We start from the raw sequence: 15,586 nt of genomic DNA, 5'->3' as shown, positions 1-15,586 counted from the left end.
CTGGGGGCTGCTATGTAAGAGGGTCATTCACCAACTGAAGAAATTCCTGAGCATTATATAATCAGGATGGGAGGGACACCTTAATGTTGACAGCTGGAGATGGAGTCTGGGTAGGGAGAGGGTTCAGTCATGATCTTCTTTTCCTTGACGAAGGAGCAGGCTTGTTCTGGGCAGCAGTGTGGCACAGCAGGACAGGAATAGACTTTGGAGTCAGAAGACCCTAGGCTCCAGCTTTCCTTTCTCCCTTATCACTAACTCTGTGACTTGGAAAAGTCAGGCCACTTCTCTGAACCTCAGATAGGAATAATAATGTTTCTCTTGCATTATGTTTACGCACATTAAATAAGATCAATACAGGTGACTTGCTTAGCACAGAGACCCTTAATGTTCTCATAAAATTTCTTCTGGCTTCCCACTCAAAGCATCAAATAAATAGGAGGTATTTATGGAAAGGATGCTGCATGACATCTCTTCTGGGTTAAGGATGGGAAAGAGGATTCCAGCATAACTCCTTATCTCAGCAGAGTGCTGGAAATAGGCATAAGAAGGTGAACACAGATCAAATGTGTGGCTTTAATAGCAGCAAATGCCCAATAACTGCCAAAGGAAGAAGTGCAGTTGTAGCCTGGCATTTTCTCTGTAATTAGATCTTTAATGAAACATTCATATTCTTTAATAGTTATAAGATTACTTAGGCTTTCTATTTTTTGTCAATTTTGATACCTTGTGTTTTTTCTAGGACTTTGTCCATTTTATCTAAATTTTCAAATTTATTGGCTTTGTTCAGCTTCCTTTTTAATCAATCATGAAGCACCTCCTTTTCTCAAACCCTCAAAATTAGGTTGTGGGGTCACTCCATGGACTCTTGTCTAATGGTCATGGAGGTAATGGTTTTTGTTTTGTTTTTTTTAAATGTTTATTTATTATTGAGAGACAGAGACAGAGTGCAAGTGTGAGAGGGGCAAAGAGAGGAGACACAGAATCTGAAGCAGGCTCCAGGCTCTGAGCTGTCCGCACAGAGCCCAACGTAAGGCTTGAACCCACAGACCGCAAGATCGTGACCTGAGCCGAAGGTGGACTCTTAACCAACTGAGGTACCCACGCGCCCCATGGAGGTAATGTTTTTGCCATCACCCATACAACAACCTGTGGGGAGTCCCCAGGCACATTTTCCTGGACACGCCCCGCCCAGTGCAGAGTGGTGAAGGTACTCTGAGCGTTAGCAAATTAGAACTGCTACCTTTAACTCACCCAGAAAGTTCAAGGGAAAGCCAAATTCCTTCCCAGCCTAGGCTCCTAAAGACAGCTCAAATGTGCCCCTGGAGGATTGTGGTTGGGGTCCATTTAGCCATCTCCTCCACCCTGCCTCCAGTGTATAGCCCCTGCACCTTCTTCTCTCCTCACTGATTTCCCAAGCTGAACAGGCTGTGTGACCTCACTTTGACAATAGTCAGGCGTGTCCCACTCATCTGTGTTGCTAGTTTATGTCCCCACGGAGGACAAGCAACATCTAGCAGCTGGGACATGGAGACGCAGGGGGAAGCTTATAGGGTGATGAGGCGTTATCTGTTTATCCAGGTGACCTCAGGTGTGTTTATGCTAAGTGAGAAATGAACAGGCATGACCTCAGCGATGGTGAGAGGTGTGTTTGGGGTATACCCCACTGTTCACCTTTCCCAAGGGAGCCCCTTCCTTCTTGACAGTTTCAGAGAAACTATATAGGATGGTATCGGTGGCTGATGCTCCTAAGCCCTTACCTCCTGGGGAGTGCCCAGCTTGGAACTCCTTCCTTCCATCTCCCTCATCTGTTGGGTCCTTCCTGCTACCCAGAAGCCTCCACCCCAGAAAAGCAGCCATCCCTGAGCTCTGCCTCTTCCAAGGGTGGTTGCCCTGAGGGCCCTGGCAGCCTTGTCCCCCATCTGGCACCCAGCTGAGGACAGCAGAGGACATAAACAGCCGCCAGGCCTGTCTCAGGGCCAAAGGTCCCAGCAGACTGAGTCAGAAATTGGCTACTCAGCCAGCACTGGAAACTGGTGCTTTGAGGGATGAGTCACTACCCAGCTGGGCACTGAAGGGGTTAAAGGAACATGGTAGAAGATAGGAGAGCGGGGGCATGCTGCACTGCTGGAAAAAAGCTAGCCTTGTGCATGGATAATTAGAACTGAACATCAGTAAACAATGCCTTTTCCCCTCATTAAGGACAAATCTGTATGTATAATGTGCCTATTTTCTCTTTCATTAACTTATAAATGGCCACTACTTTAAAGCCATTTAACTAGCAGTTTTGACTTGCCCATCAGCTCTGGGTCTGACATGTTTTCACCTCTCCTGCACAGACAGAGGTGCCCACCTCAGCACCAGCTCCCATGAAGGGAGAGGCCCTGTGCTCCTCTGAGATGCCACAGACAGGCTCCTCTGGCACAGCCAGGGCACAGCCTCAAGTCAGTGGCCAGAACCGATTCTGAGTGCTCTTTTTGAGGAAGACATGGTCACAGCTAAAGCGGAGCTCTGGGCACCCCACTTCTGCTCCTGACTGTTCACTGTTTGTTCTCTCCCAGGAACAAGTCAGTCAGGAAGCCCCGCTGCAGCCATGGCTTTTAAAGACATCCAGAAGACATCATGGAACCAGAGGTGGGGATTCACCAGTGAAAATTACTCTAACCAGCCACAACATAAAATCTTTAGAGAAGATATGTACTGACTTGATCAGAGGTGCAAAAGGAAAGAATCTAAAGGGAAAGGACAAGTTCAAATGTCCACCAAGCCTCTGAGAATCACCACAAGAAAAACTCATGGTAAAGACTTCAGATCGTTTTCAGATGAGGATCCACAAGCGACTCATTAATTTACACAGTCCTTCTGAGATTGTTAAGCAGATTACTTCTATCAGTATTGAGCTAGGAGTCAAGATTGAAGTCACCATTGCAGATGCTTAAGTCAAACTTTTTATTAAACTGATTATCAGTTGTTGTTGTTTTAAAAAAAAAATGATTTTGAGCATGGGCAGTAGAGACAGACCAAATCCTGGCACTTCCCCTCACTATGTGACCTTGGGAAAAGTACTTGGCCACTCTCTGCCTCAGTGACCTGGCCTATAAAATGGACATAGTAATCCCCACATCACATGATGGGCACCCAATAAATTACAGCCACTATTATTAATAATAAATTAATTGTAAAGAATAAATACACAATAATAAAACTCATGTAGCATTCTTGCCAAGAATGTTCAAACAATATTCAGTCATGAAGAAACAATCAGACAAATCCAAATTCAGAGACATTCTAGAAAACTTGCCTGTACTCTTCAAAAATGTCAGTCATGGAAGACCAAAAGATAGATATAGATAGATAGATTGATTAATAGATAGATAGATAGATAGATAGATAGATAAAGGAACTGTTCTAGATTAAAGAAAACTAAGGAGACATATAGCTAAATGCAAAATGTTTTCCAGGTTTAGATTATAGATTTAAAAACATATATCTACAAGGATCATTATTAGGACAATTACGGAGATATGGATATCAGCTATATACTATATAATAGTAGTATAGTAATTTAAATTTCTTGAGTGTGATAATTACACTGTATAAATGTCCTAGTTTTTAAGAGACATGTGCTTAAATATTTAGGGATAAAGTGTCAAGATGTTTGAAAATAACTCTCAAATAGTTCTGAAAATCACACATGTAGATTCTGAGGACAAAAGACAGAAAGACAAGAGAATATGAGGCAAAATGTTAACAATCAGTATATCTAGGTAAGTATACATGTGTTCCTATTCTATTTTTCCAATTTATTTTGTAGATTGGAAATTTCTCAAAATAAAAAAAAAATTTGAAAAGTGAAATCTTTTTTTAATGTCCTCTTTTAAAGTTTGTTTATTTATTTTTGAGAGAGAGAGAGAGACAGAATGCACACAGGGGAGGGGCAGAGAGACAGGCAGAGAGAGAATCCCAAGCAGGCTTCATGCTGTCAGCACAGAGCCTAATATGGGGCTTGAACTCACCAACTGGGAGATCATGACCTCAGCCAAAAGCAACAGTCAGACTTTTAACCAACTGAGCCACCCAGGTGCCCTGAAAAGTGCAACCTAATGGTTTTAAAAACTGCAATGCAGGGTAGCTACCTAGCTGACTGGGGAAGGAGGGGGTGATTGACTGGTTTCTGGACTTCTGGGATGCCCTATTTCTTGAAGTGGGTATGTTCACTTTGAGAGGATCCATTGAGCTGGGCACTTATGATTGCTCTTCTTTTTGTGTATATGTTTCTTGTCAATAGGTAAGTTTCTTTTGAATAATCATAATAATAAAGCACCCCACAACCTCATATCCGCTGTCCTGGTCCTGTAAATGCAATGATGGGCCCCAGGCTGGAGAAAAGGCTGGAACCGGGTCACCCTTCCCTAATGGTGTGTCACATCTGAGAGGACAGGAAATGGGGCCTGCAATGATGACAGCCTGCCTCGCAGCCTGACCCTGTGGGGAGATAGCAGGCACCATCCAGAAGGTGTCCCAGCCTGCTCCTCTGAGCCATGCCCAACTTCTGCTGCCATCCTTGCAGTGGGAGCTTAGCCTTGACTCCACCCTTCTCAGACCTCGGTATCCTCCTCCCCTGTCAGCCCTGTGGACCCAGATGGATGTGGGCTTGATGAGGCATCTCATATTGTGAAAGAAGTAAGTCCAGGGGTCACATTTTCCTCTCTTTGCATTGTTCCCCCATGTGCTCGATCTGATATGCTTCACTACCTGGATGCCCACACATACTCACATCTCTGCATTTTGCAGATTAATTGCTCAAGTCTTCATCTGCCTGAATTAATAGGAATAAAAAAATGGCTAACACATAGAGCTTACTACAATGCCAGATCCTTTTCTAAGTACTTTATGTATATAACTCAATGCTTACAAAGCTGAGGCAGGTAATTTTTTTAGCCATTTTACAAATGGGGGAACTGAGGCATAGGGAAGTAAAGTAATTTGCCCAAGCAGGTCTGGCTACATATTTGCAGGGACCAGTGCAAAATGAAAATACGGTGGCAGGGGGTGGGGAGGCTTATTCAAAATTATTAAGACTTTCAAGGCACTAAGCATTAAGCCAAGTGTGGGGCTTATTTAAGGCTCCTGTGAGACTGCACAGGTCAGCAGCACTTGAAACCAGACTTGTGCACAAGATAAACCAGCAAGAAGCAGAGTAGAAACTTGACCCCCAGCTGTCTGATGCCAGAGTCCATCCTCCTAACCACTATGCTACCCTACCTCTCTAGCTCGGAGTGTTCCTCCTCTCACCTTTTGGTAACTGTCCAAGAACTGGAGATCCTTAGTACATCAGCACCCGTCTCTAAAAGCCAGGCAGACAGAACTGAAGAGCCATAGCAGTCTGCTGCCACAAGGGGTCACTGTTGAAAACAGGTCCTGTACAGTTTTTGACACCATACCCACAACTCAGTGCTGCCCTTGCTCCTCCAACCCCTGGACACGCACAGCACACATGGGCCCCACACTTGGGCTCCAAGGAGCAATTCTTTTACTTCACACTCATATTTGCAGCCATTGTGTTCCCACAGCATGACCACTGCAGGCGTGTCTGGGTCAGAAGGGTTTCTGCCTGGCCACCTACTAGGTGGACACCAGCACGCCCCCTAACAAACATCTAGGCTATGATATTAGCTTGATTCACCTCTTCACATACCCCATTTCCTCATGGTGAGTTTCCCCCGGAGGTCCTTTCTATCTTTTCCTGCTAAAGGATCTCAGAGGAGCCCAACTCAGGTCATCAGAAACTAATCTAGTAATCTGAAACCCAAAAGGGAAGGGTCAGTCAGAGTCTTTATTCGAGTCTCCCAAGAGGCTATTTGGCCCATATACAAATACTCCCACCTTTGTACACCAAAACCTTCTTAGAATCACAGTATTCCTTGTTGCGCCCTTTTTCCAAAGCAATTTTTTTTACATGTATTGATTCAAGTAATCGCTACACCCAACATGGGGCTCGAACTCATGACCCCAAGATCAAGAGCCACATGCTCTTCTGACTGAGCCAGTCAGGCACCCGTCCAAAGCAATATGTTTGCCTATTTACCTCAGAGTTCCTTAACTAGGAAAAAAGGCATTATTTATTTGCTAGAAAATCTAATTTTGCCTTACTAGGAACTCCATTACACAAAGTTAACATGACTGATATATCAATGTCACACCCAGATACTTTCTTAATAACACAGGTGACTAAAAGGGGTTAGAGAATGAGGCTTTCAAGGATGAAGGACTGGAGGTGGGACGGAGCTAGTGACATTAGGTACTATAACCTCACTCATGCCCACTGGCTAGTGAGGCCCAGAAATGTCTGGATTCCTCCCGGTACCATGGGCATCTCTGCAATCAGGCCTCCACCCTCTGAGTTCCCCTGGTTAGAATGGTGTTCAGCTGCAAGTCTGCAAGTAACAATACCAACCAACAGTGGGCTAGAGCTTCATCATTCTCACCTGACAGGACTCCAGACGTTGGATGGTTACTGGCCTTGGTTTGCCAGCTCATAGCTGATATTATTACAGTTCTCTTGGTCTTTCCCTTGTGGAGGCTGATGGCTGCTGCGGCTCCAGCCTTTCAAGTCTGCATTCAAAGCAGAAAGGAGAAAGAGCAAGAAAGGACAGCATAAGCAGCATCCAATGGCTTTTATCAGGAAAGCAAAAGCCTTCCTAGAGCCCTAGAAGGTTTCAGCTTATGCCCTGTTAGTCTGAACTGTGTCATATGCCTTCCCTCCCTGCAAGGGAGTCTGGGGAAGTGAGCCTCTGGTCTGCAGCTCAGACATTATCTCCTCGAACAAAATTGGAATGTTGAAGCTTCCTCCTACAATCTTCCCAGGAGGTACTGGGCCCCAGGGCCCCTGCCCGACAACCCCAGGAACCCTCCCAGAGGAGCCCCTGCCTTCCTTCGGCCCTCTCAGCACCCCAGGCAAGAAGGGCCCACCCGGGATTCCCCCGAGCAGAAAGCCCAGCTGACTCCGCTTTGTACGAGGTGATTAATGGTGCTCTGGTGAGCTGGAAGGAGGTGGCTAATTAGCTGTGGACTGATTAAGGACAAGGCAGGCAAAGTTCCAGGCGTGATAAACATGAACTTTCCATCTTCCTCCCCCCTTCCCTCCCTCCCTCCCTCCAAGTCCTGCCACCACCAGCAGAAGCCAGGCCTGTGGCAACCCTCACAGTGTGCCTAGCCAAGACACCACCAGATATCATCCAGCCCACCGTCGACACTGCCGGCCACCAACCAGAACACTGTGGCAGGGACGCACATACCGGATCTTCTTTCAGGGTTTGACTTCTCCAGCCTTACCCCAACCTCCTGGCTCGCTAGCACGGAGGCATGCTATCATGCCCAGGGTTTCTAAAACAGTCTCTGCCCTAAAGAATCTACAGCTGAGGGCTGTAGAAATCCACACAGGGGTAAGCCTAGTATGATCTGGAGTTGCCAGGCAGAGTTCCAGGGAGGGGCCTCCGGTGGATTTTATGGGTGGAGTGGTCCTCAGGAGAGAAAGGCGGACACGTGCGCATGCGTGAAGGACAAACCCGCTGCGTACAATCCTGCGCAGTGAGCAATCTGGAGACTACACGAGACAGGGGCGAAGGCGCGGGCAGGATGGGGAGAAGGACAAATAGGAAACAGGGGTTTAGATGTGTGTAGCACAGTTGCTACCAGTCTTGGGTCCAATACAACACGTGGCATCCACGTGTGTGACGCCCTGTGGGCAGTACAGGGTGATCACCACCTCCAGCTGGGACATCTCGTCTATATCTCGCACTCCAGAGAGCACCTGCCAGGTACAGGCAAATTCATCCCGCTGTAGCTGAGCTGAGGTCTGGCAAAAAAGCTCTCTGACACAAGAATGTTACACAAGATAAGGCTGTGATAAGGACAAAGGATACATTTCCGCAGCAGATAACAGGAGAAATTCAGTGAGTGTGACCTCTCAGGTCCTCTTTGTCTACACCCAAGAGACAGGCTTAGCAGCAGGCAGCGTGAATGCCTTTCCAGGGGAGGGCTTGGGAAGCAGCCCACCCCACCTAACTTTGCCTGGGTCACTCTTACCCATTCCTTGGTTCTCAGCTCAAGTGTCATTTCTTTGGGGAAGCTTCCCTGACCCCTCCTATATCAGATTCTCTGTATTTCCCTTTGTCAAGTGCATCACAGCTTATATATTAATGCATTTGGGTGACAGTTTGTCTTTACTACTGTAGATTCAATCAGCAAATACTAATTTTTGCCACAAAAATTTTGCCACAAACTGTTAAATTCAGAGAATACCATGAGACATGGACGAGCCCTCATGAAGCTTATAGGTTAAGCATAAACATCAGCTGATAGCTAAGTAGGGGTCCACCCCAACTCCAGAGGTAAGACTCCTCGCAGCCCCAGAAGAACAATGGGACAGCTCAGGCCCATTCAACTCCTGGCCTCCAGGTGTGGGTGTGCAGGACCCAAGCTGCCTAAACTCCTCCTTCCCAATGGAGGTACTCCTTCCTCCAGCTGCTGTGAGCATTGGCTGTTAAGAGCTGGAGTCCCTCTCCAGGACTTGACCTCAGCCAAAGAGAGGCACATCATTACCCAGAGTGATGTCTGACCTGATGTCTGGTCATTTGAAATGACAAAGGCCTGCACCCCCATCCTTGCCTCAATACAGGACATTTTTGAAGAATCATCCCAGCTTCAGAGCTTCCCATGGGGCTGCTGAGTGATGTCTGCCCAGTCCTACCTCCCTCCACTTAAGCGGTTGTTCCTGAGAACACTCCCCAATATGACTAGTATACACAAATCTTGAGTCTCATAGTTTGCTCCTGGGGAACCTGAAATCCACCCCAGTGTGTGACTGCATCTGTCTGGAAGAAAGGCTCCTTTTTCTAATCTGCATGTAGTTGTCCTTTTATGACTTAGCAGTAGCCGGGTCCACCCCCACCCCCCACCCCCCGCCCACCACCAACTTGAGCACCTAACGGAGAACACAAGCCAGCACCAGAGTGGCCTTGGCACAGGCATGGGGAGGGAGTCGAGCCTTGTAGCCGAGTGATTTAGAAGACCCTAGAGGAATGTATATCTGTGAGAAGAAGCCCACCAGCCCCTGGAGTCTGATTCTAGCTGATTAAGAAGCACCCAGGGCCAGTATTTCAGCAAGACAACTGGGAAATAAGCTGAGAGAAATTGTTAATCTAGGGATTCCCAACAATGTGGAAGGTGTCAGACCAGCCCCGAACACCCTAACTCAGGCCCAGTGTGTGGGAAGTGAGAACTCTCCTGGGTGGGTGCAGAAGGGGGGTGGAAGAAGCAGGAGGGAATTAGACTAGCACAAACTTCGTAATTGAAATCATTAATAGCAGTAAAATAAGTTGTCCATCCTACATGTAATTTGTAGTAATATTTGGTTACTGAGATTAATTTCTAGTAATTAAATACTAATTAAACCATTTATTGAGTAATGTATTTTCTTGGTGGTGTTTTATGGGTGTTCACTTATAAATATTTTAATTACTTTTGCTAAGTAATTAGAATTTACTAAATAATTTCCAAACTATTTATTAATTTCTAACAATTCTCGGCCAACCAACAAGTAATTGTTTTACTTTATATCAGTAATTAAAGTCTTTTTTTTTTTTTAACTTTGAGTGAAGAGAAAGACAGTAATAAAGACAGTCTGTTCTATCACGCGGGGTTGGGTGTATTAAAGCAAAAACAGACATAAAAATCACCCCCTTAATCCAACATTACTTAAACACTGTTACCATTTTGGGGTTTTTATTTGTTTGTTTATATCTTAAGAGAGTTTTTGTATGGGTGGATGTTTTTTGTTTTTTGTTTTTTTTTTCAAAATTGAGATAACAACTATATACTTTCTGGCCACAGAACTCTGCCAGTTTTTAAAAAAAATTTTTCATGTTTATTTATTTTTGAGAAAGAGAGGGAGACAGAGTGTGAATGGGGGAGGGGCAGAGAGAGAGGGAGACACAGAATCCAAAGCAGGCTCCAGGCCCTGAGCTGTCAGCACAGAGCCTGATGGCGGTGCTCTAACCCATGGACCAAGAGATCATGACCTGAACCAAAGTCAGATTCTAGACAAAGATTCTCTTGAACAGTTTAAGAGACTTTCTACCTCTAAGCACCTACTATGTGTCAGACACTATGCAAAGTAATTTATGTACTCTGCCTCTATCTCAACACCTTAGTAATGAACGGTCTGTGGCAGTGACCTTGTGTAAAACTGGGCCTCCTCATGGTGCAGTCTCAGCATAAAGTCATCTTCAATAAAATAATGGTCTGGGAGAAAAAAAATTACTGAAATAAATGGCTATACTTTTATCTATAAAAATAAGATCATAGTGAATATAGTTCTGGGGACCTGCTTTTCACACTTGAAATGTTATAAACATCTTCCTATATGAATAAATATGGAGGAGCAGCAGTGTCTTTTTCATAGCTGCATAGTATTCCATGAAGGTAACCCCATTTAACATCTACTCCATGATTACTGAAAATTTGGGTTGTTTTCAGTTGTCCACTATTGTGAACAAAACTATAATGAATGCCGTTATTCACAGAGCTTTGTACAACTGTCCAACTATTTCTTTAGAATATGTTCCTAGAAGTAGAATTTCTGCATCAAAGTGCATAAACATTTTTAAGACTTTTGATTCATACTGTCCAAATACCTTAAAAAAGACTGGGAAAATTTGTACTCCCACCAGTAGAGTTGAAAGACCTATTTTCCTGCGTTGTGTAAAATTATTATTATTTTAAATCTCATGTCATTTGTTCTTGCTCCCTGTCTAAGCGAGGAAGTGGCTCAGAGGCATTCCGAATCACAGAGTCTCACAAACCGCTTCTGCATTGGCTCAGGAGAAACATGGTCAGTTGGCTCATAAAGACTGGGGCTCCTGGGGGGCTCAGTTGGTTAAGCCTCTGACTGTTGCTTTCCGCTCAGATCAGGATCTCACAGTTTTGTGAGTTCAAGCCCCGCGTGGGGCTCTGTGCTGACAGCACAGAGCCTGCTTGGGATTCTCTCTCTCACCCCTCCCCCACTCACTCTATCTCTGTCTCTCCCAAAATAAATAAATCCAAAAAAAAATGAAAGACCTACATTCTGTGTCCTCATAACTTAAGTAGCACCAAATGTTTAAAACTGTTCCCTACCACGCCAATCCCCTTCCTTACCCCCCCCCCAACCCAGTCTCCTTTCCAACTCTGTATCCCTTCAGGGGGCTTGTCTCACTGCTGGCAGATGCCCGCCCCATGTACTGGCAGAACAGGCACCTATCTGTAGGTTCTCTCTTTAGCTCTTGACAAAATACCTCCGCCACCAGGATGTTGCAATGCCTAAAACTTCTTCCACTGGTGGCATACACTAAGCAGTTTCCAGCACATTCAGAGGCTAGCCTGGGTGGCATGATCTAGTAAGTTTTTCTGAGTCTCTCCCATCTTCTTTCTGATGCTCCTCCCTCACCCACTGCCAAGTCACCGGGCGCCTTTGACCATCCAAAGTCTCCATCCTTAGCTCCATTCCCCTCCTCTGACAGAGCCACCTTGAATAATTTTTAGTAGCAAAACCCAAAAAAACCTTCCTAGAGGAGAGGATTCAACAAGTCTCTGAATAAAGAGAGGGAGACAAATTCCTGGGGGAGAGAGTCAAGAATGACTTGAGAGAAGGCTTGGTGTAGAGACACAAGGGGTGGGGGTGGGGGTGGGGGGTTACTGAAGTTGCTCCTTCCCAGAAGGGAAGAGCTGGTGCTCAATCCATGTTTGTTGTTTCTCCAAAGAATGAATAATTCCCACAGGCACCCTGCATTATTCTCCTTTATTCTCTGTATCCATTTCCTCTCTCCCCCTAAAAAGTGTCACATCTCAGGCACCTCTCCATGCCCTCAAAAGAGGAGAGGAAGATGTGCAAGAACCCCCTCCAACACTGCTCCCCACTTCCCAGAGAGATCAAGGAAAACCAGGCCTGGCTGCCCTTAGCAGAACCCCCCCCCCTTCCCTGTAAACCAGAATAGAGCTCATTTTAATAATAGCTAACCTATTGAATCCTCACACAGTGATAGCACGCTGTTAAGCACTTTACACACGTGATATCACTTAAATGACATTTATCTTTTTTTTCTTTTTTAATTTTTTTTAACATTTATTTATTTTTGAGACAGAGAGAGAGCGAGCATGAACATGGGAGGGTCAGAGAAAGAGGGAGACACAGAATCTGAAACAGGCTCCAGGCTCTGAGCTGTCAGCACAGAGCCCGACACGGGGCTTGAACCCACGGACCACGAGATCATGACCTGAGCCGAAGTCGACCGCTTAACCGACTGAGCCACCCAGGTGCCCCGTAAGGACATATTTATCTTTACTTAACTAATGAGAATAGGAGACTCAGAGTTTAAGTGAAGCGTTGCCAAGTAGGAGAACCCAGGCCCAACATCCAGCTTTCTCTAATTTCCACAGCCCAAATGTTTTAAGCATCATATTCTATTGTCTCCACACAGTAGGTGTCTTCACACAAGGTAAAGATAGGAAAAAAGAGAGGAAAAGAGGGAGGAAGAAAAAAAACCTTTACATCGCTGTAATGCAGGGGAAACAGTGTCATTTGCCAGAAACACAATTAAAATGTTGGTCTACATGTCACCTAAAGTTATCAGTTCTACTTGGGAAAACACTGGAATATTTTATCTCTGAGTTCCCTTTCTAGTACATAGTTCTAGAGTCTCCAAGGGTTAAATAGGCTATTTTCTTTTTTATTAAAAAAAATTTTTTTAATGTTTATTTATTTTTGAGTGAGAGACAGAGACAGAATGTGAGTAGGGGAGGGAAAGAGAGATAGGGAGACACAGAATCCAAAGAAGGCTCCAGGCTCTGAGCTGTCAGCACAGAGCCCAACATGGGGCTCAAACCCAGGAACTGCAAGATCATTACCTGAGCTGATGTCAGCGCTTAGCCGACTAAGCCCCTCAGGTGCCCCTAAAAACAGGCTATTTTCTAAAGGAAAACTAGATTCCACAGGCCGTGGGCATGTGGGTAGTAAAATCCTAAAGGCAGATGCTGAATCTTATTTATCTCTATATTCTCCATAAACATTTAATACAGTGTCTGGCCGAGGGTGGATTTGTGGAAGATGAATTATGAATTCCTTTCCCCTCTCTGGGTCTTAGTAGCTGGACTAGCTGATCCTTAAGGTCCTTTTCACTCTGCAAAGCATTGGTCCATTGGATTTCAGTGGTTGCTTTCTTACTGGTTGGCTTCCTGCTCCATCACGGCTGCAGAACTCTAAAGATAGCTCTCCAAGATTTCCATCCCCTGGTTATTCAAACACCAATCCAGGTGCTGCTGCTATGAAGGGCTTTTACAGATATAATTAAAGACCAAATTAGCTGACCTTAAGATACAGAGATAATCTCGTAGGCTTAACCCAATCAGATGAGATTTTTTTTTTAACGTTTTTTTTTTATTATTTATTTTTGGGACAGAGAGAGACAGAGCATGAACGGGGGAGGGGCAGAGAGAGAGGGAGACACAGAATCGGAAACAGGCTCCAGGCTCTGAGCCATCAGCCCAGAGCCTGACGCGGGGCTCGAACTCCCGGACCGCGAGATCGTGACCTGGCTGAAGTCGGACGCTTAACCGACTGCGCCACCCAGGCGCCCCCAGATGAGATTTTTTTAAAGCAATGAGTTTTCAGGGGCACCTGGGTGGCTCGGTCAGTTAAGCGTCTGACTCTTGATTTTGGCTCAGGTCATGATCTCACAGTTCATGAGTTCGAGCCCCAAGTCTGGCTCTGCACCAGCAGTGTGGAGCCTGCTTGGGATTCTCTCCAGCCCCCCCACCCCGCCCCTCCTCTGCTTATACTTTCTTGCTCTCTCTCTCAAAATAAATAAATAAACTTAAAAGAAATTTAAAAACATGAAAGCAATGAGTTTTTTCCCACTGGTAGCAGAAAAAGAAATCAGAGAGATTCAAAGTGTGAGGGGAATTGAACCTAGAGGAATTTCTCTGCTGCTAAGATAGAGGGAGCCACATGGAAGGACCTGAGAGAGACACCCCATCCCATCCCAGCCCCCAAGAAGAAGGGGACCTCAGTCCTAAAGCTCCCAGGACCTGAAATAGCCAACAACCTGAATGAGCTTGATTCTTCCCCAGAGCCTCCAATAAGAGCTCAGCCTGGCCAATATCTTGATTTTGACCTTGTGAGATCCTGAGCAGAGAACCCAGCCAAGCCACCTGGACCTAATGACCTCTGGAACTGTGAGATAATAAACGGTGTGGTTTTAAGCTGCTACAACTGTGAGAATTTGTTATGCAGGAACAGAGAATGAATGGGATTCTCTACCTTATTCCCACCAACTCTTGATGTTGTCGTTGTTATTATTATTTTGGGGGAAGGAGAAATCGATTTAGGGAATTTTGAGCTAAGGCTTCTTTCCATCAATTTCACGTGAGTCTAACAAGCAAATATTAAGTATTAAATTCCTGCTGTGTCCCTAGGTCCTCTATTGGAGGGCAGTATGTAATTTTGAGGTACAATAGTGTAGAATAGACAAGGTGAGCAGGAGGAGTGTGACATAGATGGCAGAATAGTGTGCATTGGAGATACTGAGTGGGCTTCATGGACTAAGTAAAACATGAATACTGGAGAGATTTAAAATTGGCAGAGACAGGGGAAGGGTAAGAGATACTCTGGGTAGAGAGCAAAGCACAAACAAAGGAGTAGAGGTAAGAATGAGCACGATGCTGATCAATGTTGGCTCCTGAGGGCAGAAAGGTTTCTCAAGCCCTATCACTGGAAATTAGCTACTGTGCCATGCTACCAGTTGACAAGGCCAGTTAAATAAATAGTGTGTTTCTAAGCAGAAGTGGAGGCTGGCTTAGTCTTGGACAAGGAAAGGTGAAAGGAAGGTCTGGGAAGGAGAAGCGGAAAGAACAAAAAAAAAAAATCAAAACTTGCCATGAAACACATCCAAGTTACAGTAAAGAGATAAAAGCCAAGAGGGAGGACACAAGGACATAAGCACATTCTTGGGTGTCCACTTCCACTACGAAGGGAGGTGGAGGAGAAAAAACATCAGCCTTTGAGCCTCATGCTTTATATAAGAGATTATGCAGGTGAAAGTCCGTACCTTGAATAGATTGGCACGCTACAAGAGATTGCCCATGTTGGGAAGCAGGGAAGGGCCCCCAGGTCAGGCTCCACTCTAAGTATGGAACTTGCTTAAGGTTTTCTCTCTCTCCCTCTGCTTCTCATCCCTGCTCATGCACACACACACACTCTCTCTCTCTCTCAAAAAAAATAAATAAGTGGTCAGTTAAGTGTCCAACTTAGCACAGGTCCTGATCTCGCAGTCATGGGTTCGAGCCCTCTGTCAGGCTCTGTGCTAACAGCTCAGAGGCCTGGAGCCTGCATCAGATTCTGTGTCTCCATCTCTCTTTGCCCCTCTCCCACTCGCACTCTGTCTCTCTCTCTCAAAAATAAATCAACATTTAAAAATTTATAAAAATAAATACATACATACAATTCTTAAAAAAGATAGGTTGGGGCCCTACTCTAAGGGACCTTGAAAGCTAG

The 15,586-nt window shown here is 45.3% G+C and overlaps 1 long non-coding RNA gene across 1 annotated transcript; it reads left to right on the top strand.

Annotated features, from left to right (window-relative positions):
* The first annotated feature begins 1,068 nt into the window (after positions 1-1,068).
* On the top strand, positions 1,069-2,967 carry LOC122493524. Its single transcript, XR_006299909.1, has 2 exons — positions 1,069-1,115; positions 2,559-2,967. It is a non-coding gene; the product is annotated as an uncharacterized LOC122493524 (long non-coding RNA).
* The last annotated feature ends 12,619 nt before the right edge of the window (positions 2,968-15,586 follow it).

Source organism: Prionailurus bengalensis, chromosome D2 (assembly GCF_016509475.1).
Source record: "Prionailurus bengalensis isolate Pbe53 chromosome D2, Fcat_Pben_1.1_paternal_pri, whole genome shotgun sequence".
Classification (NCBI taxonomy): domain Eukaryota; kingdom Metazoa; phylum Chordata; class Mammalia; order Carnivora; family Felidae; genus Prionailurus; species Prionailurus bengalensis.
The sequence above is the reverse complement of the archived record's forward strand: the minus strand, read 5'-3'. Positions and strand labels throughout refer to the sequence as shown.